The sequence below is a fragment of the Ambystoma mexicanum genome, chromosome 2q (genome assembly GCF_040938575.1).
Source record: "Ambystoma mexicanum isolate Mex_15411 chromosome 2q, UKY_AmexF1_1, whole genome shotgun sequence".
Lineage (NCBI taxonomy): Eukaryota > Metazoa > Chordata > Amphibia > Caudata > Ambystomatidae > Ambystoma > Ambystoma mexicanum.
The window spans coordinates 1,258,342,670-1,258,369,795 of NC_090924.1; the positions used below are offsets into that span (position 1 = coordinate 1,258,342,670).

General features: G+C 46.7%; 1 protein-coding gene across 1 annotated transcript in view; it reads right to left on the reverse strand.

Annotated features, from left to right (window-relative positions):
* NHSL2 (NHS like 2) overlaps positions 1 to 27,126 on the reverse strand; it is a 1,544,548-nt gene that overhangs the window by 1,008,999 nt on the left and 508,423 nt on the right. The window lies entirely within an intron of this gene.

The window sequence follows — 27,126 nt, forward strand, 5'->3', positions numbered from 1 at the left end:
AGGCTCTAGACACATCAAGTAATTGTTCTTGAGGAGCTATAGACTGGGTAACATCCTTCCTTAAAGATCAGAGCTCCAAGATCCACTGGGGTGATGATTTCTCCATACCCCAACCTATAAATTTCAGTGTACCCCAGGGGGCTAGCTTATCGGCCCTTTTGTTTAATCTCTATCTGCGTTGCCTATGTACCCTACTAACCAATTTAGGGGTCTTTTTTTTCAAATTTTGCCGATGATACACAATTAGTCATCGAACTGACCGGATGTCATACCACTGACAATAATAAACTTGCTAGCATCTACAGCTCCATTGAAGCCTGGATGATGACAAACTGTCTCTGCTTCAACGGAAGCAAAACCAGGCTCATGATCTTTGGATTAACCCAGGCAAGAGCTAAACTTGACACAGAATATAACGCCTTTAAGATCAAAGACACAAATATAGGGGTCTCTGACAAGGTCAAGACATTAGGTTTCTACCTGCAAGCATCCTTTCAGCAGATGCCCACGTAACATATCTGAAAAACAACTGCTGATACCACCAAAGGCTGCTCAGTCGCATCAGGCCAGTACTGAGTAAACAAAAGAGCACCATTATCGCTAGAACCACAATCCTATCTAGACTGGACTATGGGAATGCACAGATGATGGGGGCTAATAAAAAATGCATCAAACAATGTCAGATCATACAGAACAATGCGGTGGGGACAATTACCACGAAAATTAAATGGGAGAACATATCACAGAGGACAGAAAGTCCCTCCATTGGTTAGCCCTGGAAGACTGCATCACCCTAAAAGCAATGACCATTGTCCATCACTGTATATTTGGATCCTCACCTGTCTACCTAAAAAAACAAATAACCACATACAAACCTCGCGACACCCTAAAATCCAGGGCGCAAGGGTTTGTGAAAGTAACTCACTCCCAAAAAACAAATGGACTTGGGCGAGCCTTCCCTACCAAAGCGACATCCAAGTGGAATGAACTCCCAAACAACCTAAGGCTAGAATCTAACTACTGAATGTAAGTGTCCCTCAGAAACGCACCCCCCTTAGTGAGAGGCAATAATGGACACACCCCAGAAGTGGAATGAGGCCAGGACCAAGTCCGGGTGAAATCAAAAGAGCTTTATATAATTCAATGTAGGGCATGCAAAGGACTCTGCAAACTCCGAGAGCGCTCTGTTTGACAATAGCAAAGACAGTCAGTTATATTACAAATACACGTCATGCATGAGGTAAGCTATAGGGGCCACAGAGTCTCAGGGATTGGGTGGTGATGGCTAGGTGGTATACAATGTATACAGTTGCTTCTCCAGGATTGGCAGACGTTGGTGCTGCGCCACGTGGGGTGGGAAGTCAGCTGGGCTCATCGGGGTTTAGTGCTGGGCCGGAAATGCTTTGTAACAACGATTGATAGCTAAACTAACATTTGCCCTTTTGTCCACACATTCCCACCCATTCATCACACTTCACGTGTCCTGTTGAGTTGCAACTCTTGGAAGCGCTGACCTTAGATCAATATATGGCCAGGAACATTCATATGTGATCTGGAGTGTCTTAATACATCAGTTTGGGAGGCACCTTAGGTTCAAGCAATCAGGTCCCATGGGCGTAGTCAGGGGCATGGGCGGGGGTGCTTGACTAACCATCCTTGGCAATTTCGGTGAGGGATGGTATTATGATCTGTTGGTACACGTGTGGGCGCCCCCCTTTCTAGGGTCATTAACTCGGGGTCGATGGAGGTACTACTGACCCGTGGGGGGCATGTAACTGGTGCCTGAAAGGCGGTGGGATTTAGGACCAGGTAGCTCGTAAGTTATGGAGTCAGGCTGTGGCGGCCTCTGACACGGAGGAGGGTGGCGGATGCTTGAAACGGGTCCAGCAGGGTCGGGAGGGAAATCAGGGCTGTGCCATTTGAAAACCGTCTATCTCGAGAGGGCCTGGGCAGGAGGAGGGGGAAATGGTCTTGCAGCTCCGTGCGTGGCATCTTGCACGAGGCGGTTTTACTGTAGTATTGGTGAGGGGCGACTAACAACACATGGGGTTTCTAAAAGCACTCATATGTATTTGTATTTACATGGGATACTAGCTGAGGATCATACTTTTTTAAATAGCATTTCACATCTACAGTTGACATACGAACATGAGGTAGTGTCAGGCAGGTGTGTATAAAGAGTGTATAAAGAGAGCAACACAAGTTATTGTTCACAGTTATCAGCTGTCCAGTCTTTGTATATCTCTTCATTACATGTAATATCGGTTGCACAGTTTTCTCTTTACCCATTCTCCTTTACATTAGCAGCGAATGTTAGTCAACAAGGCACACATTACATAAATGGTTTCTACACGTTGCAAGGGCTTTCGGGGTGGGTATGGGTGCGAGGCGCCATGCCGTCTATAGCTGGGGGGCTTGGTACACGGGTCAGGGCCTGCAAGGTTTGGGCTGATCTCAGTTACATCCTAGTGTTCTCGTTCATAGCTGGGGCAATGATGTACTGCGGAAGGTTAACAGCTACAGTGTTTTATTTTGTTGTTCGCTCGCGTCTGGTGACTCGTGAGAACGAGTCTTCAGCGGATCTGCCATGCAGCGGGAGGTGGGGGAAGTGTGGGCCTCTGTGAGCGCGGTCAAGTGGGGGTCACTCTGCAGCTTTCAGTGTTTCTGCCTTGGGTTAGATATGCATGTTTCTAGCAAGATGGGGATGGCTTAATACAAGATGGCGTTTATTCTCTGCCACATAACGTGGTGGTCAGCCCCACGTGTCGGCCTGCAGCCGCCCCGCCGCCTGGGCCCAGGAGGCAGGGGGCTGCCGACGAGTCATGGGTCTTAACCAGGGTGGGACATGTAGTGGGAGGGGGGTCCTATTGACCTACCCTTCCCTACACTACCTACCCTTTAGGAAGAAACTGAAGACACTGCTTTTCAAATAAAGGACCTGTATAAAGGCCAAATACCTTGTAAAGTAATCTATTCCGGACCAATACTCTTGGCTCTACTGTTCCGTCACTTTTCCTGTTGTCCGTGTTTTTATGTAATGCGCCCTAATACCTGCGGGTTTCGGCGCTATAGAACTAAATAAATAAATAAAAATATGTAATCACCACTATTAGCCAATCCCTGTTCCCTGTAGGTTTTGGCAACTAAGATTATAATATAATGTAAGTTATGACAAATATTGAATATATAAACCTTTGTTTTTATGTAACCTGCGAGTGTGCCAAGAATTCCATGCTTATATGCTGCCCCTGCTTTATTTTGATGATAATAAAGCTGGGTTTTGCCTTGCAGTTTTTCTATTACCGTTATGAGTCCGGTTTGAACTGGCTCCAGAACCTCTGTGTAATTTGAGACTTTCCAGGCCATCTTAACAGATGGTAGTGGAGGTGATGGTTTGCTAGGAGTAGTCAGATTGTCGAGGGGTCCTCGCCGTGGCCTGAACACTATGGAGGTGGCCTGTGGAGAGCAGGATTATGAGCAGCTGAGAGAGATTGACAGGAGCCCCTTTGGAGAAAGTCCTGTCTGGTCCCCGCAGGGTGCCCCTTAGGGCGGAGGGCAGATGGCTGTTAGGGGAGACTCGACACTGAAGACCTTCAGCAGGTCCACAGATGTAAGTATGATATAGGCCTGACAAAATGGGGGAAGGGAATGTTCCTGACAAGGGTCAAGAAAGATCACCCTTGTTACTGGGTAATAATAATAAGAGACAAATACTTCACCAGGAGTTGAGAAGATGGACATAGTGTGTTTATTTGTGCAGTAATTGCTGACACCAACCTTATGTTGTAAGATAGCTCAGGATTTACAAAAAGTGGACTTTTGTGTATATTAGTTTACATTGTGGAGGATGTGAAGTTGTGGTGTGTACTTAGGAGGATGGTCCAGTGTGGGAGCAGCGAGGTGTGGTTGTTCAGCGTGTGAATGATGGTTGTGGTGTCACTCAGAAGGTTTGGAGGGAACAGCAAGGTGGGGCTGTTCAGAGCGTGAGTGGCGTTTGTGGTGCCAATCTGAAGCATTGGGTGACGCAGGAGGTGTGGTCTCAGAGAGATACGCATAAGTATTAACTTGTGGACAAGTATTTTTGGGAAAGGGTCCAGAAGGGAGGCAAAAGAGGGTGAGAATTGAAATCAAATTTGATAAGTATTGGTAAGTTGAGCTTTGATGTATTATCATGGTAGACACTCCCTCCCATTATCTACCTGTGCAAAGCATCACACTGGTATAAGGACAAAATAATTAAATACCACACACAGTGGTTGCGGGACACAGTGGGGAAAATGTTTATGCCCTGGCCACGAGAAGGCACTCACTCGAAGACAGTACTGCAAAACATGTGAACCAATTTACGTGCCGCATTTAAGGGTAAACAGTTGCAGGATCAAAGCCATTCTGGAACTATGGAAAATGTATGGGGAAGTGGTAGAAGATCCACTGGCTAAAGAATGGATGCTTGATCAGCATGCCGCAGGGGTATATCATGCATGGTTCCTCCTCTCCCACCACAGAGCAGTGATCCATCTTCAGAAGCCTCGGGTTATATCCATTATGAGCATTAAATGCAGCAGTGAGGTATACTAATCCCACATAAGCACCCCCCATCTCGCGTACAGTAGTGAAGACATTATAAGTAGAGAAAAAGGAAGTAAGCAAAGACCAGTGTCCACACACGTGGAATATGACGAGTGCCGCTACTTAGAAGCAAAACTGACAGAAGCCGTGGAGGAGGTCCAGAGAGAGAGAGGCAGGCAGGGTAACAGGGATGAGGCAGCGGTTGTACCAAATGAATGGGTAGGAGGACAAATAATGCTCAAGTTGGATGGAAAAGGCATGGACGATTTTAAAGAAAGGGAAAGGGAAGTTAGAAAAACACAGGAGCAGGAAGAAGAAAAAATAGAGGAGAGAGAGAAAGAAAAAAGGAATGAAGAAGAAAGGGAGAGAGAAAGGAAGCAAGAGGCAGACAGACAGAAAAAGGGAGAAGAGATGAGAAGAAGAAAGCAAAAATGAGAAATTAAGAAGTGAGGGAAAGAGAAAGTAAAAGAGAGGAAGAAAGAGAGAGAGACAATGAGATGTGGAAAGAAGCAGGGAAAGGTGATGAAAATAAGTTGATGTGATTAGGGAGAGTGTTCTCACAGACAGAGAGAGGGAGAGACAGGAAACAATAACAGAGAGAAAGAGATAGGAGCTTAGAGAGCCACCACAAGGAAGTCGAAGAGATTCTTAAAAAGCATACTCTTCCACATAACGGGGAGGAAGGGGCTATATGAAGGAGGATTAGCAATCTGTATTGGAGCAGGAGGGATGGCACCAACAGATAAAGGGAAGTAGAGGAGGTTCTACGCAAGATGGGGGAAGGATTAGATTGGAGGAGGTGATGAGTATAATGTATAGGATGAGTCCCCTTGTGAGACTAGATTTTGAAGACAGAGAAGATGATGAAGGTGATGACAGTGATGACACTATGTTGGAAGATGAAAAGAGAGAGGAAAGCAAAGAGGAGTGGGCTGCACAAGCTCCTTCTGCAAGCATGGGGATAGGGAAAGAGTGCGTTTCATTTTGGAAGAACCAGTGAGGAGTCCAGAGCCCGTTCAATATCCCAAACGCCCATAGATGTGATCAAACTGTTTTGAGGCGAGAATGCTGTACGTGAATAGACTGAGGAATTTACCAGGATTGAAGAGAATTAGTATGACAGACGCAGTGACAAAGACAAACAGTGCAGCTGCACTCGGACATGGCGCTGGGTTTACTCAATTTCACTTATTGGAGAAAGGAGGAGGACTGCCGCATTACATCCCGTGGCCACACATGGACAAAAATAATCTAATGTGTAAATCGCCATCACTTACATCAGGGGGTGGGTAAATAATCTAGGAATTAGAGAGAAGGACAGCTGGGGTGACCTTAGCAGTAGGCACTGGCGTAACAGGGGCCCAGCACATGTCCTGGGAGGGGGTCCCACTTGTAGAAAAAAATATATATATATATATATATATATATATATATACATATATATATATATATATATATATATTTATTTTTTTTGCACAATTATTTTTTTTTCTTTTTGAATTCACACTGCATTCATAAAGAAATAATTTCTGTAACAGAAATAATTTCTTTATGAAGACAGAGTGACTACAAAAAGAAACTTTCTTTTTGAAGTCTGAGGGCTGCGCCCTCCACATGGCATGGACGACCCTAGGCGGGAGGCTTCAATGTCATGGGGTGGGGGCAGCCTTATGACTTCAAAAAGAAATAGTTCATTTTTGAAGTCACTCTGCCTTGACAAAGAAATTATTTCCGTTATGGTTCGGTCCTTAACGGAAATAATTTCTTTATGAAGTCAAAGTGACTTCAAAAAGAAACAATGGGCCTCATTACTTGTTTGGCGGAAACCGTGCTGGTGCTACCAGCAGGTTGCTGCTGGACCCGTAATGATTTACCAGCACCCGACTTCCAGGTAACACTGCGGTATTACAACCCCGGCGGTCTGGGAAGTAAGGCCCCGGCAAATGGTAAGTCCCCATTTCCATAAAGTCCTATCGGACTCTATGGGAATGGGGACGACAGAAGCACCGGCACCGTTAATAACAGTTCCGGTGCTTCAGTGAGAACTATGCGGGTGGTATTGAAGTGTTAGGGCTCCCCTCAACCCCATTGGCGTGTGCGTGTGTGAGTGTATGTTGAAAGTATGCACACTTAAATGTATAGGTGGCTGCCTGTGTGAGTGTATGGTGAAAGGGTGCACACTTAAATGTATGGGTGAGTGCCTGGGTGTGTGTGTATGTATGGTGAAAGGATGCACATGTAAATGTACGGGTGGCTGCCTGGGTGTGCCTGTATGGTGGAAGAGTGCACACTTAAATGTATGGCTGGCTGCCTGGGTGTGCCAGTATGGTGAAATAATGCACACTTAAATGTATGGATGGCTGGGTGTGTGTGTGTGTGTGTGTGTGTATATGGTGAATGGTGTGTGTGCTTGTGCTCAGGGGCACAACCAAACCTACATTTCGGGGGCTAACCCTTCAAATGTTGGGAGAGGCGTTAACTTCATGGGCAGTGGGCGAGGGGCAAACCTATTTGTTTGGGGCATCTCATTTCTTTACACATTTTAATGAGACTATTCTAGTGCAGCTTCAATGTTACAAGCAGTTAACTCTCTTCTTTAAGGTTGAAAGCACCCACTTATGGACTGCTTTGAGAATGAGTGGTCTCCTGTTCCTTCTCTACCCTCCCAATCACTTCCCTGGCATGCAAGTATTAAACCCACATCTCAATTTCAATCACCTAAAAAATTTGGCATTTGAATGCAGGTACTAACAGTGAAATGCTTTATGCTATTAATTGCTGGTTCTTGTTAACAGCGAAACCCAGGTGCCGTTTAACATCTGTGTCCTGTTCTGTCTGAAGGTCAGCCAGGTCGAGTGAACATAGCCCAACATTTCAGGGGGCGGGGGGTGCTGAATACCAGTCAACTCAATGGTGTTGCACCAATACTTATGTTTAATGCCTGGATTACTTATTGGTAATATTCATTACTCCTATCCCTATTCTTCCTCGTGCCAGTGTGTATGAGACAGTACTTGTGTATAAGGCACTCTGCCTCATACACAAGTACTGGGATGAGGTAGAGGTACATGGAGGTAGTGCCTGAATTAGCTACCTGTAATCCTCATTACTCCTAGTCCCACTCTCACTCATCCCAATACTTACCTATGAGGCAAGGTGCCTCAACTGTAAGCTCTGGGGCAAGGAAGATGGATGTGGAGGTAATTCTGGGCCAAGGAGCCGATTTTGGAGGTTGGGGTGGGAGGAAGAGGGAATGTGTGGGGGGGCAGGATTGTACGACAAATCATAATGGCTGTCCATGTCCAGGCTAAGCAGGCATGATATGTGGTATTGGTGGCTAGAGAGGCATTTTGGTGCAGCCAGTCTAGTCATTCCTCAGTTTGGTATGACTTTTTTTTTTAAACTGGGCATTTCTGATAAAGCAGTCCTGCTAAGTGAATTACCTGGCTAGACTGCCATTTGGGTGCTGCCAGTCTAGCCGTTTCTTACTGCGGCACTGTATATTTTTCTGGGCATCTGTGATCAAATGATATGAAATAAGTAATTTATAACGCGCCTGCACACAAGTGTTTCTAGGCGCGACAAGACAAGGGAAGGAAGATAGAGGGAGGACAAGATAAATGATCTTACTAGGCCTTGTGTCATTCAGATCGTACAAGTGCGAGAACCAGAAGTGCAAGCGAAAGGGAGGGGGGAAGTGCAAGGGAGAGGGGAGGGAACAACAGGGCAGCAATGCTCTGAGTAAGTGCAGCCATGGCAGCATGGCTCTGGGTAGTGAAAGGAGAACAAGGGACTATAGGGTTACAGTTACAGCTCCTACGTGCATGGTAGGCCCAGAGGCAGTGCAAGGGTGACTGATCAAGAAAGAGTCTGGACTCAGTGAGACTCTGAGGGTAGCCAAGCAACCAGTCGGTACAGCAGACAGGTAGGTCAGGTAGGCCAGCAGGGGAAGGAGAGAGAGAAAGCAGAGGAGAAGAGGAAAGTTTTGAGCTGCTTCCGGAACTTCAGGTGGTCCGGCTCAAGTTTGAGATGGGCAGGAAGGCTATTCCAGAGGGAGGCACCTGCAGAGGAGAGAGATCTACCCCCCACTCTCTGCCTGGAGAAGTGTCTAACCCTTAGAGAGTTGAAGGTAGCTGAGTGAAGGGCTCGAGAAGGATGATATTTTGGAAGGGAGCGTTGGATGTAGTGCGGGCCTTGGGCCCTCAAAGCCTTGTGAATAATGCAAAGGGTCTTAAACTTGATACTTGCAGCAACTAGGAGCCAGTGGAGAGATTTCAGGGATGAAGAGATGCGATCCCTGGGCTTGAGGCCAAGGATCAGTCTCACAGTCCTGATCTGGATTAGTTGCAGAGGCTGGAGAGTAGAGGAAGGCAGATTGAGAAAGAGGCTGTTGCAGCAGTCCAGTCTAGAGAGAACAAGGGCTCTGGAGACAGTGAGCTTCTGGGAGACAGTGGGAAAGGGAAGAGTCCCTTTGAGGAGGAGCAGCTGGTAGTGGGACTTCTTGGTGACGTCCGAGATGTGAGGAGAGAAAGAGAGAGTGGCGTCAAAGATGACACCAGGGTTGTTTGCCACACAGGAAGGCGAAGGAAGAGGGCCCAAGGCTTGCGGCCAGAGTGAGAGAGGGAAAGCAGGGGCAGGAGTCCAAATGAGAAGGATCTCCATTTTACTGACATTAAGGCAGAGATCATTGGAGGCACACCAATCCTGAATCGCGCATAGACAGTCGTTCTGAGCAAGAGAGGAGAGGAGTGTGAGGGGAGCCTGAAGGAAAGCAGAGTGTCATCCGCATAACACTGAAAATTAGAGGAGAATGTAGAGATCAGATGGGCCTAAGGGCCCACGAAGAGGTTGAAAAACCAGAGTGAGAGGATGGAGCGGAGAGAAAGGGACCAAGTTGGACCTGGAGGGGCAACCCAAGAGGAAGGAGGTCAGCCACTCACGGGCCTGATCCGTGATGCCCAGGTTCTCATGGAGTCGATTGATCAGGAGTGATCAGGATGGCATGGTTGACCGTGTCGAAAGCAGAGGAAAGAGGAAGGAGGATGAGGACAAAAGGAATGTTGGAATCAAGGTTAGAAAGTAGATCTTCACAGGTGTTCAGGACAGCAGTTTTCGTGCCTCTGGCAGCCCTGAAGCCAGACTGATGGTCATGGAGACAACCAACAGATTCCGTGTAGAGAGTAAGCTGGGAGATGAGCAGCTTGTCCAACAGTTTGCCCAGGAAACGGGTGATGGAGATTGGGCGATAATTTGCCCGGCAGGCAGGATCGGAAGACGGCTTCTTGAGGAGTGGGTGCATAAGGGAGTGCTTAATGGGAGAGGGGAACGTTCCAGTGGCGAAAGAGTCATTATAGAAATCGGTCAAGGCTGGAGCGAGGGTGTCAATATGGTTCTTGATGGCTCTGGTGGAGCAGGAGAGCACCTGTTTGGATGACACTTTCATAGATCAGACTTATCTGGAAACCTCGTCAGGTGTTATCAGAGAGAAAGAGGAGAAAGGAGGAAGAGAGGTAGAGATGGCCAAAGGGGGGTTGAGAGAGGAAGAGGGAGAGGAAGAGGAGATGAAGGACAGGATTTCCTGAGTTTTAGCAGAGAAGTGAGATGGCAGAGCCATACAGAGGGACTGGGAGGGAACAGGAGAGGTAATGACCGCAACAGGATTGACCAGTTCCTTTCAGATTTTAAAGAGTTTGGCCGTGTTGTTAGAGGCCACAGAGACACGGACTTGAATGTGTGTTCTCTTCTTGATGTCTGTTATTGCTTTGACTGGCATTTGGGTGCAACCAGTCTAGATATGTCTAAATGTGGCCTGGCAAGCTTTACTATATTGTGATTACGTGTCTACACTGGTCTACATTGTGCAGCCAGTGGGACATGTTTTCATTGTGGCATGGCATTTTTAATAGCAAAGCATTAATGTTCATGTGCACTGTTGGTGACTTGCTTGTATTGGATTGGTGTTACCCTACAAAACAATTGCAAACACTCTGGCTTTTTAGCCAATTTTTCTCAGAAAGTGTGCTGTATATTATATTAAAACACATATTTATATATTTCTCCTAGTGCAGTATCCTTTCAGCAGCACTTGCGTATTGCGCAAGTGTGTTAATCTAGGCCAGCACAGAGTGTGGCATGACCCTTCATTTGTTGCTGAGTTGGGGGGCCCCCCTCAGCATGACTCGCAGGGGGCCCCCACATTTTGTGTTACGCCACTGTCAGTAGGTGACATAAAAAGCCTATTTGCTGCCATAGTAGGGTAGCAAACAGATGACATTTGGAAGCGAGCAGGATATCCTGGGGTGACAGCACAAAACACCAACCATGACAGAGCACCTTTTAGTAATTGTCGAGCTGATGTTTGTTGAACACTGAGGGTCCAATATTAGATTTGTCAGATATGAGTGCAATTAGGACCTGTAAAATGAGAGCAGACGGAGATCCGTTGGCTTATAATCAGAATATTCAAGATAAATGGTGGTTAGAAACTAGAGAAACGTGGGACAAAAACCAAACTACTTTTTATCATATTTTTTGTCAAGGACTTCCCAAAGAAGCGCAAAGACAATTGAAAAAAATTGCAATAATGGAAGCAAAGCCATGAGCGGAGATACAACCAGTGGTCGAAGTGAGCGGGAGCGGTCGGGAGCGGTGCTCCTATACTTTTTTAAATTACCTTGTACAGCTCCTATACTTTTATTTTAAAAATAAACCATTCCGGAATGGTTTTGTTTTAAAATAAAAGTTTAGGAAGAAGTTTAAACCTTCACTTTCAGTGCACTGCACTGAACGTTCCCTTAAACAGCAGGTGCAAGTGTTTGGGGGGGTGTATTGTGTGTGGGAGGGGTTGTGGCAATGGGGTTTGTGGGGAGCAGGGTCAGGACAGCAGGGAACATAGTTCCCCTACTTCTTTTCGTACAGTTCGACCACTGGATACAACTGACGATTGTTCACCGTTGTCGGTTAAAACAAGAGAAAGACACAAAGCATGGGGACAGGAAGATTGACGAAGCAAAGTTAGTTCAGAAGAAATTATTGACATTTTCATTGGAAAGTGCAGTATTGACAAGTTGAGGAGAAAGTTTTAATTCACAAGGCACACAGCAGGTACAGCGAGCAGCGAATGCAAGTTTTCCAGGAAGGAGAGACTATAATTAATTTCTGCAAGGATTTGCACCCAGAGGCAGAGGGTTGGGGTTCAAACTCCACAAGGAGGGTTTAATGGGAGGCAACCTAGGTTTGGAGGACATCCACAGCAATTTTGGACATGTGGGAAGATGGGACACATTTCAAGCTTAAGCAGAAGCAAGGGAGAGATGAAACAGAACTGGCAAGCAGCAGATCCAAGGGGGGGACAGCATACCCCCACCATATAGAGCAGAGACATCTGCATATTATGCCCGACATCACATGCAGTATCAGGCACAAGCGCCACAAATACAACAGACAAACCAAGGGATGCAATCCCAAACACAGCAAACACCAATACACACACATTAAGCCCTAATGCAGATACAGCAAAAACCAATGCAGACACAGGCACTTGCACAACAGAATGCAGTGACATCATGTAATGCGAACATATTGCCACAAGCACCCCCACCTATAATAAGGGGGTGACAGTAGTTGGATGGAACACTTTCACTGGTAGAGGACTGGTCATGTATCCACAATAGTGTGGCGTACAGAAAGACTTCATGTGGCAAATACTATCGATTACATCAGACCCACAAGCGGAACCGAGGGTCGGGGTGACCATAGCTGACAAAACATTTTCCTTCTTAGTAGATAAAATGGCGACTCGAGAGTGTGTTGAAGGAGGAAGGTTCCCAATGTCAGGTATTGCCATGAATGTACAAGGCGTTTCTGGGGTGACAGCCTTGGTTCCTTTTACAGATGCTTTACCCATCACCACAGGAGAACATGACATGTCTATGCCATTGTTGTATTCTCGCAAGACACCAGTGAACATATTGGGGGAAAACTTGATGAACAAATTAAACATGATGATATAATTTGATGACTAGGGGATAATATGGAATCCATTATGTGAATGAACAATAATTCATAACAGCATTTTATGGTCAGGAAGCACAAAAAGGAGTACCATTAAACCTGAAAGTATTCCTGTACGGTGTACACATATTGTTAGCATAGCTTCCAAGAATAAAGGACCGACTATTGCGGCTACCAACAGAATTTCTGTTTCGACCAGAATTACCCATGGACGTGATGGAAGGGCAGATAATCACAGCTGAGTTAGAAGCAGCAATAGTGAGGCAAGACAGAGTAATTTTCCACAGAGTTGATGAGGAGGGGCAGACTGGAGAACAGTGATCGCTCTTGTTAAAGGAAATTGATTGACTGACTTAACAGATGAAAGCTTGTTTACAGGTGACGACGACTCAGATGATGAAGTGATGGTTCATATAAGTCTTACATATCAGTTAAAAATTGAAAATAGGGAGATACCTCAGAGAATGCCACTAGTAAAGAAAGTGCTGTCCTTTCTCCTGGAAGATTTGGCATACGCACTGAGCACATTGCAGACCAGCAGTCAATATGATGTTGGTCTATTAAAAGGAGTAGCTCCCCTCCCCTGACCTAATATCGCACAGGTGAGAAAGACTACTCACTAAGGCAACCGTACCGCCCTTATCCCAGGAAGATACAGCAGGAGATGGACACAAACTAAGCTAAAGATGGAAAGAGTAATTAAACTAACATTATGACAATACATGTGCATGCAATAAACATGAAGCAAATGTTCACTCAACATGACGACCACGTACATTAGATAATATATGCATTTATGCATGAAGAATATTAAAATAGCATCCATAAGACATGAAGAATACTAACATAAATATATAAGTTGAATGCAACATGAACGACACATGAATTTAGTTCAATAAAATAGAAATGAAATTGTAATGGGCAGCCTTCTTTTCCAAAATAAAAGCCACAACATGCTTCTAATTAAATCAAAGGCCTCAAGGCTTCACGTGAACTTAAAATGCTAAAAACACAGAAATACAGGTCGGTGCAAAGCTCAGGCAGGAGCTGACAACCACAGCCAAGGTTACTGCGAATTAAGGGAGGGTCAGAATGTTGCATTAAAAGCACGAGATAGCACTTCCCAGGATCAAAGAAGGTTAATCCCAGTTTTGTAGGAGTACAACCAGCCTTTGTAAGGCAGGTGCAGGACAATTATAAGCCAAAAGACTCCATGAAGAACTAGAGTGTCCCCAGTGGCAAGAGAAAACATAACATGCACATTAATATTAACTAAAATCCCAATAAATGCAGGGTGAAGTAATTCTAAACACGGTCCCATCACACATGACCCACAATTGAAGAACAATGTCTATTTATTAGCAATGAACACAGATAGGACACCTGCCTTACTCCTTACATAAATTCCCAGACATGAGATGCCACACAAGGCCAAATACAAAGCGATCACCCTTGCTCATGGCCTAGGAATGAGGGATGGTATCTTCTTTAATTGAAAGGAAAGCAGTCCGTGGACCGCTCTTCCCCTACTCCTCTTGGACCATATCTTGACGATCTGTCAGTTGTCCAAGGTTGGTTTGTACGAAGCCAACCAATGAAACCCCCCAATGGTACGCCTCCCATGAAGTAAGGTCCAGCCAATTACATATTGCAGAGATTATGTCTTTTTTACCTTTATCAATTTAGAGGTGGCCACAGGAGGAGCCCTCTGACAAGTGTTACCCAATCAGAAATGTCACCCCTATAGAATGTATATGTAATCACCACATTTAGCCAATTCCTGTTCCCCATAGGTTTTGGTAACTAAGATTACAGTATGATGTCAGTTATGACAAATGTTGAATATATACACCATTGTTTTTATGTAACCAGCGAGAGCGCCAAGAATTCCAGGCTTGTATGCTGTCCCTGCTTTATTTTGATGATAATAAAGCTGGGGTTTGTCTTGCACTTTGTCTTTTTCCATTATTGAGTCCGGTTTGGACTGGCTCCGGAACCCCTGTGTAATCTGGGACTTTCCAGGCCATCTTAAAAATTCCATTAATACTCAGCCCCTGATTTCTCATCCAAACTCACCTTCAGGTTTTAGGTTCTCTTTCGTAGGGTCTAGAGATGATTCCGTTTGTAATGAGCCCATTGCAGGGAAGTGTACATGTCTTAAGCAAGTGCATTTTGTTTATGCAGCATGTAGTAATTAAATCCAGTTCACACTGTGTACCTTAATGGTCATGTACTCTATTCCTATCTCTCCACATCTTCAGTTGATCACTTTGCTCCCAATACTGGCCTGTGCTACTCTACACACAGAGCAGGCTTCAAGAGTACCTGTGCCTCTGGCCCCTTCTACAGCCTGAACACATTTTGGCACCATGCAATTTTTCTGTTCAGCATTTCTGATGTTTGTATGTTCTGACAATATCCCAAAGGAGCCAGGAAGTCATCAGCTTCCATCCAGTAGATCTTTTTCATCATTTGGTGTGTGAGGCCTTTATAGTACTGCAACCATCCAAACTTGTTAGTAAACTTGCACGGGCCATCTCACAATGAGTTCCGGTTCCATTAAATGAGTAGTGCACTCATTCACATACCAGAGTATGGCTTCATGGCACTAATTCCAACCTGAGGTTTAAGTGAATGCCGTAAAATAAGGAGGAGAAAATCTTAGAGAGAGGCAATTCATTCCAAAGAAGAGGAACAGAGAAGTCTCAACCTCCAAGGTGAGATTAGCAAAAGTTGGAAAAAGTCAATTGGGCAAGAATGGATAGACAAAGGCGGAGAGAGGGAGAACAACAGTAGACACACGAAGAAAGAAAGGCAGGACTGCTGAGAGAATATTTAGTTTAATCCGTTCTTTGACTGGCAGCCAATGACATCTGGCAACATAAGGAAATATGTGAGTAGACTGCCGCAAGCATGCAAGCCAAAAATAAGGAGAGCAACAGAAATGTGAAGACCCTGAAGAAGTTGTATGCTAAAGCAGCAAGACGGAGGAAAAGGGAGTTAAAGTAGTGTAAGCGAGACTGAATGAAACAAGAGGCAGCTGTAATCTGGGGCATCAAGTGTGCCAAATGGGAAGGCCTCAGGGAGCAAGCGAGTATAGTAATGGCAAGAGGCGGAGAGCATGTTAATGTGATGAGTATAAGAAAGGGTGTAACCAAATTATTACTCATATTTATACGGTGGATACAGGGTGAAGGCAGAGACCCAAGAAGAGGGGACAAAAACTTCCATTTAAGACATTTCCGGATCCCCAAAGGCATCTCAGATTTGTCTGATTTATTTTTCAATGAACTGGATGCTATCCAGTCTGAGCTAGTAGAGGAACACCATACAGGATGAAGGACGGCATGATACAGCTTCCCGTCCAAGCGCACAAGCAGCTGGGTGTCATCCACGTAGTTGTAAAAAGAAATCAGAAAGATACCACCAAAACTGCCAGTGGCCTGAACATAGAAGTAAAATAAAAGGGGTGAAAGAGAAGACCCTCGAGGTACACCACAGTGAAGGGGGCAAGAAGAAGAGGAAGGGGATCAGAGACAGTCTAAATAAAAAGTGAAGAAAGAGACCCATGAAACCTCTGATGGCATAACCGCCAAGCTCAAGCAACACAATGTCATGATCTATGGTATTGAAGGGAGCTGCGAGGTCTAATGTAACAAAGTCACGAATCTTACCGACATTGATTGCTATTCTGAGGTTATCAGATGAAACCAGAGGACCGACTTAGTACTACAACCCGGACAGAAAACTCGGCTAAAAGGGGAAGAGGAGATCAGAAGATTCTGTGGAGATCTGAAGTTAGGTGGTAAATGCAGATTCTAGGATTGTGGCGTCAGCAGTCAGGCATGAAATGAGACAATGGATGCGCAACAGGGATCCAGACAAGACTAGACTTAATGGACCTCATTACGACCCGGGCGGTAAGTACTGGTCATTACCGGCATGGCGCAAGTACCGTGTCCTTGCTGGCAATAGACAGCTAAAAGCGGCCTGTTACGAGTACGCGGGTACGAGCTTTGCGCCATGCCGGTAATGACCCCACCGCCATGCCATAAAAGGGCGAAAAATCCCCCTTTCCGGCATCGTACGTAGTGCAAATAGCTCCTCCGGCATCCAAGCCATCAGCATTAGCGGTCACCGCTAATAAGTGGAACCGGAAGTAGCGTCATCGCACAGGAATGGGAAAGAGCACGACGGCCATCTTTAAAAACACAATCCATTGCCATTCATAATAACCAGGAGCCATCTGACCCCCAGAACTCTGCCACACCTCCAACACTACCTGCTGCATCTCACCATGCCGAAAGCTGTTAAAAAAATCAAAAATTGCCTGCGCAAGGAGCGCTTCTCCCGAGAGGAGTTGACCATGCTGGCGGAGACGCTGCAGGAACATGCAGATGTCGTGTTCTCCTCCGACATATCCCGCACTGCAGTGCAGCGTAAGAAACAGATATGGGCGGAGGTCGCACAGAAAGTAAGTGCCGTTGGCACCACACCCCGCACTCCCAAAGATTGCCATAAGCGCTGGGACGATCTGCGTTTACGCGTGCGGAGCATCATCTCCGCCAACCGCAACCTTGGGATAGCGACAGGCGGAGGTGCGGTCTCCCCCATCAAGTTGCAACCATGGGAGGAGATATGCTACAGCACCATAGGGACGGAGGCAATTGAGGGAGTGGGGGACATGGAGCGAGGAGCCCGTCATCAGCCGATGCAGGTAGGTGTCCCAAATGAAACAATGCTAATACCACCACGATGATGTCCACCTGAACTGACAGTGCAATGATGTAGAGCAGGGTCCACCAGACACCTATGTACAAGACTGCCTACAGGCAGTGCACAGCATCATTTTGTCCACATGCATAATGCACCCCATATATGTTTTAACCCAGACGCCTCCATGCATTGCCCACCCAAAAGCCAAGCAACCCGTATGTCACTCCCCCAATGTTAATCATCTGCCATTCCATATGAATGCAGCCACCCCAATGCATGCCCGATGCCTGTAGACCTATCACTAACCCTCTCCCTCTATTGGTCCCCCACAGGCATGCATTCAGACAGCGGTGACGAGGACACCAGGGAGGAAGATGCCACACTACAAAAAAAGGCCAGGGTCGAGGAGGGAGAACACCGCCCCTCGACTTCAAGGGGTAGAGGCCAACCTGCACCACTGCGGAAGGCCAAGAAAACCCCAGATGCCACAGCACCAATGTGCACTACGGCCCCCACAACAGCACCCACACCAGCCACCATCACCCAGGAGGCAGTGGCAGAAGGCACAGCATCGGCTGCCAGCAGCACAGTGGGTGAGACAGCTGCCACAGCAGCCGTATCGGACGATGAGGCAGACGTTCAGCTGCATGGCGCAACACCCGCCACAGGCCCCCTGCATTCACCACAACTATCCCCATGCAGCTTGCAGAACAGCAGTATGCATGGGCTGTCACCTGGTGATTCATGGCCCGCAAGTTCCAGCCCCACGCCAACTGTGTATGATGAACAAAGCATGGTGGAAACCCCTCACACATCCACCCCAGTTCCAACCAGCCAAGAGGGGATCAGGGCTATTCAGAGGCACCAGGAGGAGCTCAAAGGGCTGTTGGCGCAGCATATAACGGAATGTGGCCGGGCAAAGGATGACATTAGGGAATGTGCTGCATCCCTGAAAACAGCAATCGAAACCACCTCAAAGGACATTTGTGCCGAATTGGCAGCAGTGCGGCACGTCCTCTCCGAAATGGTGGCAGCAATGCAGGCCATGCGTCCACCACAGTTGCCAGAACAACCTGGGACATCTTCGAATGCAAGTTCAACCAGGACCAGCCCCGTGCATAGGTCTGCCCGGAACCTGCGCAGATCGGACAGGGGTGCACCTGGTGCTGGAGGAGGGGGAGGGCTGTAGGTACAGCCAGGCATACTGGTGCCATGTGGACTATTGTTGCAAGCTACTGCACACCATGTGTGGGGACGTCAAGGGGGGAAGCGGAGGGGGGAGAGGGTGTGTGTGGGAGTTGAGGGGGAAGGGGGAGAGGGTGTGTGGGGGAGTTGAGGGGGATGGGGGGAGAGGGTGTGTGGGGGAGTTGAGAGGGGAGGGGGGAAAGGGTGTGCGGGTGGAGGGCTTGTGCACTTTGTTATATTTCTTTAATACACCTCTTCGGAAATCATAATTCCCATGTGCGGACATTTCTTATTGTGTACGTGTGCTTTATTGGTGAACAATCTACAGTGTCCACGTCCCTGACACACCCAGTGCCCTGAGTGCCACCTCCATGTCACACTCCCCGTCCATGTGTGCTAGAAACATTGGTTGATCAGAGTCTGACGCATGGCACGTCCCTCCTGTGCATCGCTGCCTCCCTGAAGTGCAGCCCCATCTCCACCCTCCTCATCCTCATTGTCAGGTGGTTGCAGTTCAACGTCAGGGGACATAGGCACATTCTGTTTGATGCACATATTGTGTAGCATGACACATGCCATGACGATCTTGGCCACCTTCTCATGGTGGTACAGGAGTGTACCACCAGACCTGTTGAGGCTGCGAAACCGTGCATTCAAGAGGCCAAATGTCTGCTCAATCACCACACGGGTACGTGTATGCGCACGATTGTAGTCCTCCTCGTGCCTGTTCTGTGGGTTCCGGACTGGGGTAAGGAGCCACCTCTTCAGGGGATAGCCTGCATCACCTGCATGTGGGCAACAATGTATATGTGTAAGTCATCACATCATATGGGACCTGTATCAATGACACCATAGCATGCATTTATTTTCTGATTGCAACCACATTTCCATGCATGAATGGATACACACGATGTGACTGCTATGTGTGTATTCCACTTATGGACAGGTGTGCGTGCCATCATCTAGTGGGCGCAGGGGGTCCTGTTCCTTGTGGGTGCTCATGCACTGTGTTCATCCACGCCGGTTGTTACCAGGATCTGGCTGATGTGGAGTCATCCTGTCACCGTTGATGGCAGCCTCATGATGATCTCACTATGCACAACAAATGGGGGCATGCAGTTTTGTTGCACCTCTGTGTCAGTGTAGTGGTGTATTAATGTATTTGACCCTCATGTAACTCCTTTGTACGCAGTAATGGAGGACGGTCCTTTCTGTTGATTGTATTTGGTGCTGTGTATTGGCCATACTAATTGCTTGTAGCTGCATTGTGTTGCGGGGGATACGGTCTGATTGACTACAGTGCACATGTAGATGGCTATGGAATAGTTGTGACACTGCATCATTTACATGTTAGGGCAGCTTACATCATGAATTATGTGGTCAGGTGTCAGGTCCGGTCTGGCCTGCTTTGGGGTATGAGCATGGTCCATTCTCTCAGGCACTCGCAGCCAGGTGAAGTATGCATCTCTCCCCCCATCTCAGCCAGGTGAAGTATGCATCTCCCCCCCCCCATCTCAGCCAGGTGAAGTATGCATCTCCCCCCCATCTCAGCCAGGTGAAGTATGCACCCCCCCCATCTCAGCCAGGTGAAGTATGCATCTCTCCCCCCCCCCCATCTCAGCCAGGTGAAGTATGCATCTCTCCCCTCCCCCCCATCTCAGCCAGGTGAAGTATGCATCTCTCCCCCAATCACCTACCCACATCGCATTTCCATGAGCCTAACATGAAACTCACCGAGAAGCCAGGATCTCTGCCCTGCATGTCTCTCCATGTAGCGTGGTATCGTGGAGTTCTGCAGGACCATTGAATCATGGGTTGATCCAGGGAATCGGGCACAACAATGTGTAATTATCTTGTTTGAGTCACATACCATTTGCACGTTGATGGAGTGGTATAACTTACGGTTGCGGTACACTACCTCCATGGCATGTGGGACCACCAATTCCAAATGGGTGCAGTCGATGGCGCTAATGCAAGCAGGGATGCCGGCCAGTGAATGGAAACCAACTTTGGTGTTTGAGATCTCCTGGGCAGTCTGTGGTAAGTAAATGTGGTCGCATGTGTGCTTCAGGAGGGCATCAAGCACTTGGTTCAGCGTACGTGAGAATAATGGTTGTGATATGCCATGCATGTGCCCCACTGTGTGCTGGTAGGTGCCTGTGGCCAGGAAGTGGAGCACAGACACTACCTTCAGTAGGGGTGGGATGGCACTGCGTGTTTCAATCAGGCTGAGAATGTTGTCATGTATCATGTCCACAATGGTGGTGATGGTGTCCCGGTCCAGACGGTAGAGGGTGCGGATCTGCTCAGGGGTTAGGTTGTATGGACTGGCTCTGATGCAAGGGATTGGGGGCTGCCTGCGTGGTACCACTGGCTGCACTGGTGGGGTATGCTGGGCCTGCCTAACCCTCATTCTCCTCCTGCATCTCCTCTGTGCTGCCTGTTGTTGTTGTTGTTGTTGTTGTAGCTGGAGTTCCACTGCAATCATGTCCTCCAGCCCCAGCTTTGCTAGTGGTACGGGAATCATTTTGGTGTGCAACTGGGTGTGGGAAGGGGAGGGGTGTGCTCTTTTTGTGCTGGCCCAGTCTATATTTCCTCCACCTGTGCTGATTGTGTGCACCTGTGGCAGTTGTGAACACTGCACATGGCCGTTTACGGGTGGTCCGTGATGCCGGTATTTGCTCCATGCCGGTAAGGTACTTTTCGGCCTTTAGTGGGCCGTTATTTGCATGGCCGCCTGACTTGTGATGTCCTCCTGTATATGCCATGCCGGTATTGCCATCATGGAGGGTCGCGTGCCCGCGCCCATGCCGCTATTAGAGGCACCATTAATTACGGTGCCGCTAATAGCGGATTGGCAGGTCATGATCGTCCGGAGTGGTAAGCGATGCCGGTAATCCATTACCGGCATCGTTTTTCCCTTGCCGCCCGGGTCGTAATGAGGCCCAATAAGTGCAATGTCCTTGTATCCAATCTCAAAGGGGATATGAACTTGCTAATGTGTGGGCTGGTTAATTTGGTGAGGTGATTATCCCTGAATGTTGACAGAGTTGATGTAACAATGTCTGCTTGACAAGCATGGATTGGGTCCTGAGGGCCTCTCTAACTAAATGGCTTTTTAGGGCATATTAGACGCCAGAACTAATGTTTAAGAGACACCTTTCAGAGAGTGACCAATGATACAAATGTAATCAATCAAGGGGTACGCTAAGCCACTTACTTTGGTTTTGTAGAAGAACCAGGGACTTCTGGGAAGTGGTATCTAAAAGGATGGGTTTAGTGCTGGATAGTTCTATTCCGAGAAGGGCTTCCCTTTTGATTTTTGGGGCTGTCTCTCAACTAGCAGATCTGTCATTCTCAAAGAAGGTTTGGGTACTTCGAAGTAGCATGATAGCCAACAAAATGATTCTGCATGCGTGGAAGTCATCCAATTCCTTCAACATCGATGATTGAGTGGAGGAGCTGCTGACCTTATCCGAATATGAAATGGCCATTTTCAAATATAAAGGGGAGTCTGACAAATTCAATGATCTTTTGGGGGGTTGTTCCTGGATGCTATGGCTGATGTGCTCATGGAAGATGTTCCTTGAAATGTTTCAAGAAAATGTTTTTGGTTACATTACTAGCATCCTGCTGTGCAGGTTTTTTTGTGTGACACATGTATGACATGTTTATGAATTTGTTATTTTTGTTTTTTTTAAAACTTTTTTTCTTCTACCTTTTTACTGCATGTATCCTACTCATCGCGTCCAGACGGTTTTAAAGTTGGATAACACTGTTTGTACTGTAAGGTGCTCTTTTTATTGCATTGACCTTTGTCGTTTACTGGTATTACAAGAAACAAAAAATGTAATCTCCAATAAGCACAGGAGTAACCACAGCTGATTTAAAAGCAGAAGGGACCAGGCGTGTGCCCAAAGAAGCAGTCAATTTAGGTCACAGCAGTGAAGAAATATGAGTAGGGCAAAGTTTAAGAGTCCTGACTGGCCAACGGTTGAGAGGGGAGCAGATTTGAGTTTGCTAAGAAGACTGAAACAGTGTCATTTGTAAGAGGTTGAGAGGGGTGTAGTGTGCACTCAGGAAGGTTAACGAGGGGGGGGAGAGAGGAAGAAGCAAGAAGAAGGATGTAGAGAGGGAGGAAGTGGTCACTCAGGAAGGGTAACGAGGGGGAGTGGAAGGGAGTGAGGAAGAAGCAAGAAGCAGGAGGTAGAGAGGGATGTAGTGGGCACTCAGGAAGGGTAAGAAGGGGGAGCGGGAGGGAGAGAGGAAGAAGCAAGAAGCAGAAGGTAGAGAGGGATGCAGTGGGCACTCAGGAAGGGTAAGGAGGGGAAGCGGAAGGGAGTGAGGAAGAAGCAAGAAGCAGGAGGTAGAGAGGGATGTAGTGGGCACTCAGGAAGGGTAAGGAGGGGAAGCGGAAGGGAGTGAGGAAGAAGCAAGAAGCAGGAGGTAGAGAGGGATGTAGTGGGCACTCAGGAAGGGTAAGGAGGGGGAGCGGAAGGGAGAGAGGAAGAAGCAAGAAGCAGGAGGTAGAGAGGGATGTAGTGGGCACTCAGGAAGGGTAAGGAGGGGGAGCGGAAGGGAGTGAGGAAGAAGCTAGAAGCAGGAGGTAGAGAGGGATGTAGTGGGCACTCAGGAAGGGTAAGGAAGGGGAGCGGAAGGGAGTGAGGAAGAAGCTAGAAGCAGGAGGTAGAGAGGGATGTAGTGGGCACTCAGGAAGGGTAAGGAAGGGGAGCGGAAGGGAGTGAGGAAGAAGCTAGAAGCAGGAGGTAGAGAGGGATGTAGTGGGCACTCAGGAAGGGTAAGGAGGGGGAGCGGAAGGGAGAGAGGAAGAAGCAAGAAGCAGGAGGTAGAGAGGGATGTAGTGGGCACTCAGGAAGGGTAAGGAGGGGGAGTGGAAGGGAGTGAGGAAGAAGCTAGAAGAAGGAGGTAGAGAGGAGAGGAGCAGTTAGTGGCAGTTTTATCATAATAAACACGTCTTCACAGAGATCAGTAGAATGAGGAATAGGATTGACACTGGGAGTGGAACATTCCTTGAGCACCAAATACTGGGAGTGGCTTCTATACGACAGGTGAAGTGTAGACATTTAATTAACAATCACTTTTTGATGTTGTAATCATAGGTGCGGTGGACCCAAAGGCGCTCAGCCCGTTGAGTAGATAATGAATCCCAAAAGGGAGCATAAATGGTCAGACCAGACCAGAGCAAAGGCATCAGGAGGCGAGCTGAAAACAGTCTGGAGAGAAGCCTTCATCAGGAGTGGGTTGTTAAGCTGTATCAAGTTAAGAGAGGAATGAACATAGAAGACAAACGTACCTCTTCTTTGAAAACACTACGAAAATAAGGTTTCTCCCAACTAGTAAATGGCTCCTCTCTACACTATTACTATTTCAACCAGTTAAGTGGAAAAAATGTACCGGCATGGAGACCAACAGATCCTGTAAGAATAAAAATCACGTTTCCCATATTTTCATTTTACAAACAGAAATAAAAACACTTCCTGGTTCAGACGACAGCTTGGAGCCCTGTTCAATTTCACCCCCGACTCATGCCCTCTCCCTGTCATTTGTTGAAGTCTATCCTCTACAGCTTTAAAAATGCAAGTAAGTGCACATAGGTGCTACTTACTAATGTGGCTGGGGTTCTGCATACAATTTAAATATATATCTATATATATATATTGAAATCCATGTCTATATTCAGTTTCTACGCATATCTTTCCATAACATGCAGAGAATTCTCCCACACGTGTTAAGCTGGCATACAGGAAAGGGTGGCTAAAGACCTTGTCAACCAAAGATGTCAGTAAGGGGGTGCAAGTGGGCGTGGCCCAGTTAATGCTTCATTTTGTCTTATCCAACCAGTATGTGCATGACGGATTGCCTGCAATGGAACCAGTCATTAGTCAACTTCAGACATTCTGCGCGTATGTGCCCGAGTAGACCTGGCGGCATTGCAACACTGGGCCAATGTTCTATAATAAGGCCTGTTATTATGGCCAAAAGACCCTGAGAAGCTTCAAGTCATTGAAAGGTCACACAGAAAAAAAATCCTAAATCCCTGCGTTTTCCACCAGCCTGAATCTTTCCATCACAGTAGATCCATCTCTCATTGTGACATTCTGTGTCTTGTGATGTCCAAATAAGCTATAAACAGGAAATGAACAATTTCCCATTCAGTCCCAGTACTGGCCATACCAACAGTGCAACATGGGACAAGCCGGCAGCTGCAAATAGCAAACCCGTATCCACTGAGAGACCCGCGCAGACAGTACGTCAAGTACGTCAAGCACATACTAGTAATAATGAAATATGTATTTACAGAGAGGCAGACATAGAATGCAATAACAACCGTCTGAAGGGCCGGAAACTAAATACACAACGAGGCGTACATATTAAAAATAACACGGGCGGCCAAGACACTGGATGAAGAAAAGGGCTTCACACTGGAGCAGAGCAGACAACGTACTCAAGTTTTCAGTAAAGCCGTGGAAAGAGTTCTACAAGGAAGATTCAAAGCTGTGTTAATGAATGACGCCCCCTCCCCTCCAGAGCAGGAGTTCACAGCCGGTAATGACCCGGGAAACATGTGAAAGCCCCATCGAATCAGGTTATTATGGTGCCATTAATCCGGCAAGTTGAGTCAGGTGCTAATAGGTATTTTTATTAGTTAAGAAAAAGTGCACGCAGAGTGCACCTGCCCCCAGTGAAAAAGACTGGTGAGACTACCTAATTTGTACTGACATCGCCAGAAGGGGCAATACAGAAATTAACATCACAAGGAGTGACATCAATCTTTTACTCAGGTACATCACAGAGAGTTACAGTACAATACAGTAGTGTATTTGTAATACAGAGAAAGACAAATAACTTTGTAATGGGCATGTGATTGGCCACTAATATTATAAAAAGAGCAACATTTAAAGTCTGTTAAACTATGACAGAGGCTTTTGGGAAAAGTGTTTACTATGAAATGAATCACTTTTACAGGCTAACAATTCTGTAGATAAGGTAGTGATGGAAATGAATTTGCCCAAGATAACACATTTTAGTTAAGTGGAGAATCTGGGATTTGAACATAGTTTCTATTTAGGCCCTTGATTGACCTCATATGTTCTGAGCTCTGGTTTGTAGAGATATTAAATAAACGAATCTGCCAAAAATATGATTCAGTTAAGTAAAAGAAATAACAGAATGCTAGTTACTCAAGACTCATTATTCTCCTCTCGGTTCTGAAACTTTATCTGAAGCCTTAAAGAAACTCAATCTGCAGCTTGTCATTATGCAAAAATGTAAAGGAAAAATAAACCCTTGTTTGTCCCTGACCTCATGGCAAAACGTTTAAAAAGTGGACGAGGGGAGATTTTGACACTCTATTTAAATGTCTTCAGAAAAGTTGACGATTTCCATAGTGAAGATGTGGGGGGGCTTACGGTTCCAAAACCCCCGCCCGCCCTTCAAATTAGAGGTTTCCTACAATTCAGACCTGACAAAGTGCTGCACTTTCAGATGCGGAGACATGTTAAGGGATTTCCATGGCCACGATATCAGGTTTGCGGGAGTAGCCTTACGTACACAGCATCCTCCTATTCATGGTTTAGAAGGTGAGTGGGTGTTGGAAGGTCCTTTTGTGGCAGCACAGGCTGTAAAACTGGACTTATGCTTATCGCAACATTCACCTGATCAGGACATTATCTGCAAACCCTTGAGCCTTATATACTCAGCCTACCTTTATAGATACACTCTTCTTGAGCAGAGGAGGGCATCTAGTTTCCCTAATTCCTTTCCTTTCACACCTTGTATCCGCTACCGTGTGCGAAATACTCCTATAGTGTATTTCCAGATGCCCACAGGAGAAATCATATCCACTGGTTATCAGTGGGAGCTCAGGTAGAGCTCTGGCTCGGGTGCAGTTTTGAGAGACTGACGAGCCTCTGCCCAGCCAGCCACAGCCCACTTAAAGCTCAGGGTGTGTTCTACCCGGCTTTCAATTAATCCTTCAAAACGTTTCCACAATAAAGGCTTCTCCACATGTTATGTTATGTTAGGCGGTACACCGTTCTCTGTTGCATGGTCTCCAAGAGCTCGGGCGGATCTGAAAGCAAGGCGAATGAGTGAGGTTAATGTGGGGAGAGGTGGACATGCAAGATTGCTTTTCTGTTGTGTTGATGGGTGTGGACTGGAAGTACTCTGAGCTTCTACCGTGTCCCAGACAACCAGATGAGTGTCTGTGCGCAGCGATTGAAGACTGCATTAGATCCAATCCTGGTAATGTGCTGTACCTAAGAACACGTCTTAGTACTGCAGACCAAGCCTTCCAAGAACACAAGCAAAGACTCTGGAAGGAAGCTGTCACTCCTGCAAGAAGAAATTGGGCTAACAAAGTACTCTGACTGGGAATAACAGCCCTTTGAACTCCCTATATTACCTACATTAATGGAAGGTCATGTGAACAGTGGGGTGGTCATTCGACTTGTCCTGTATTGGAATGAGTTATATGTCCTGAGATGGCTCCATAATATCTACATCTTGAACATGAGGATACAGTATATCATGAGCTAAAGAGCCGAAACACGTGTCGACGACTTGAGAAAGAAAGCCGAATATCAGGGTTTTCTTATTTTGTGCTCCTAAAGCGAAATTAGT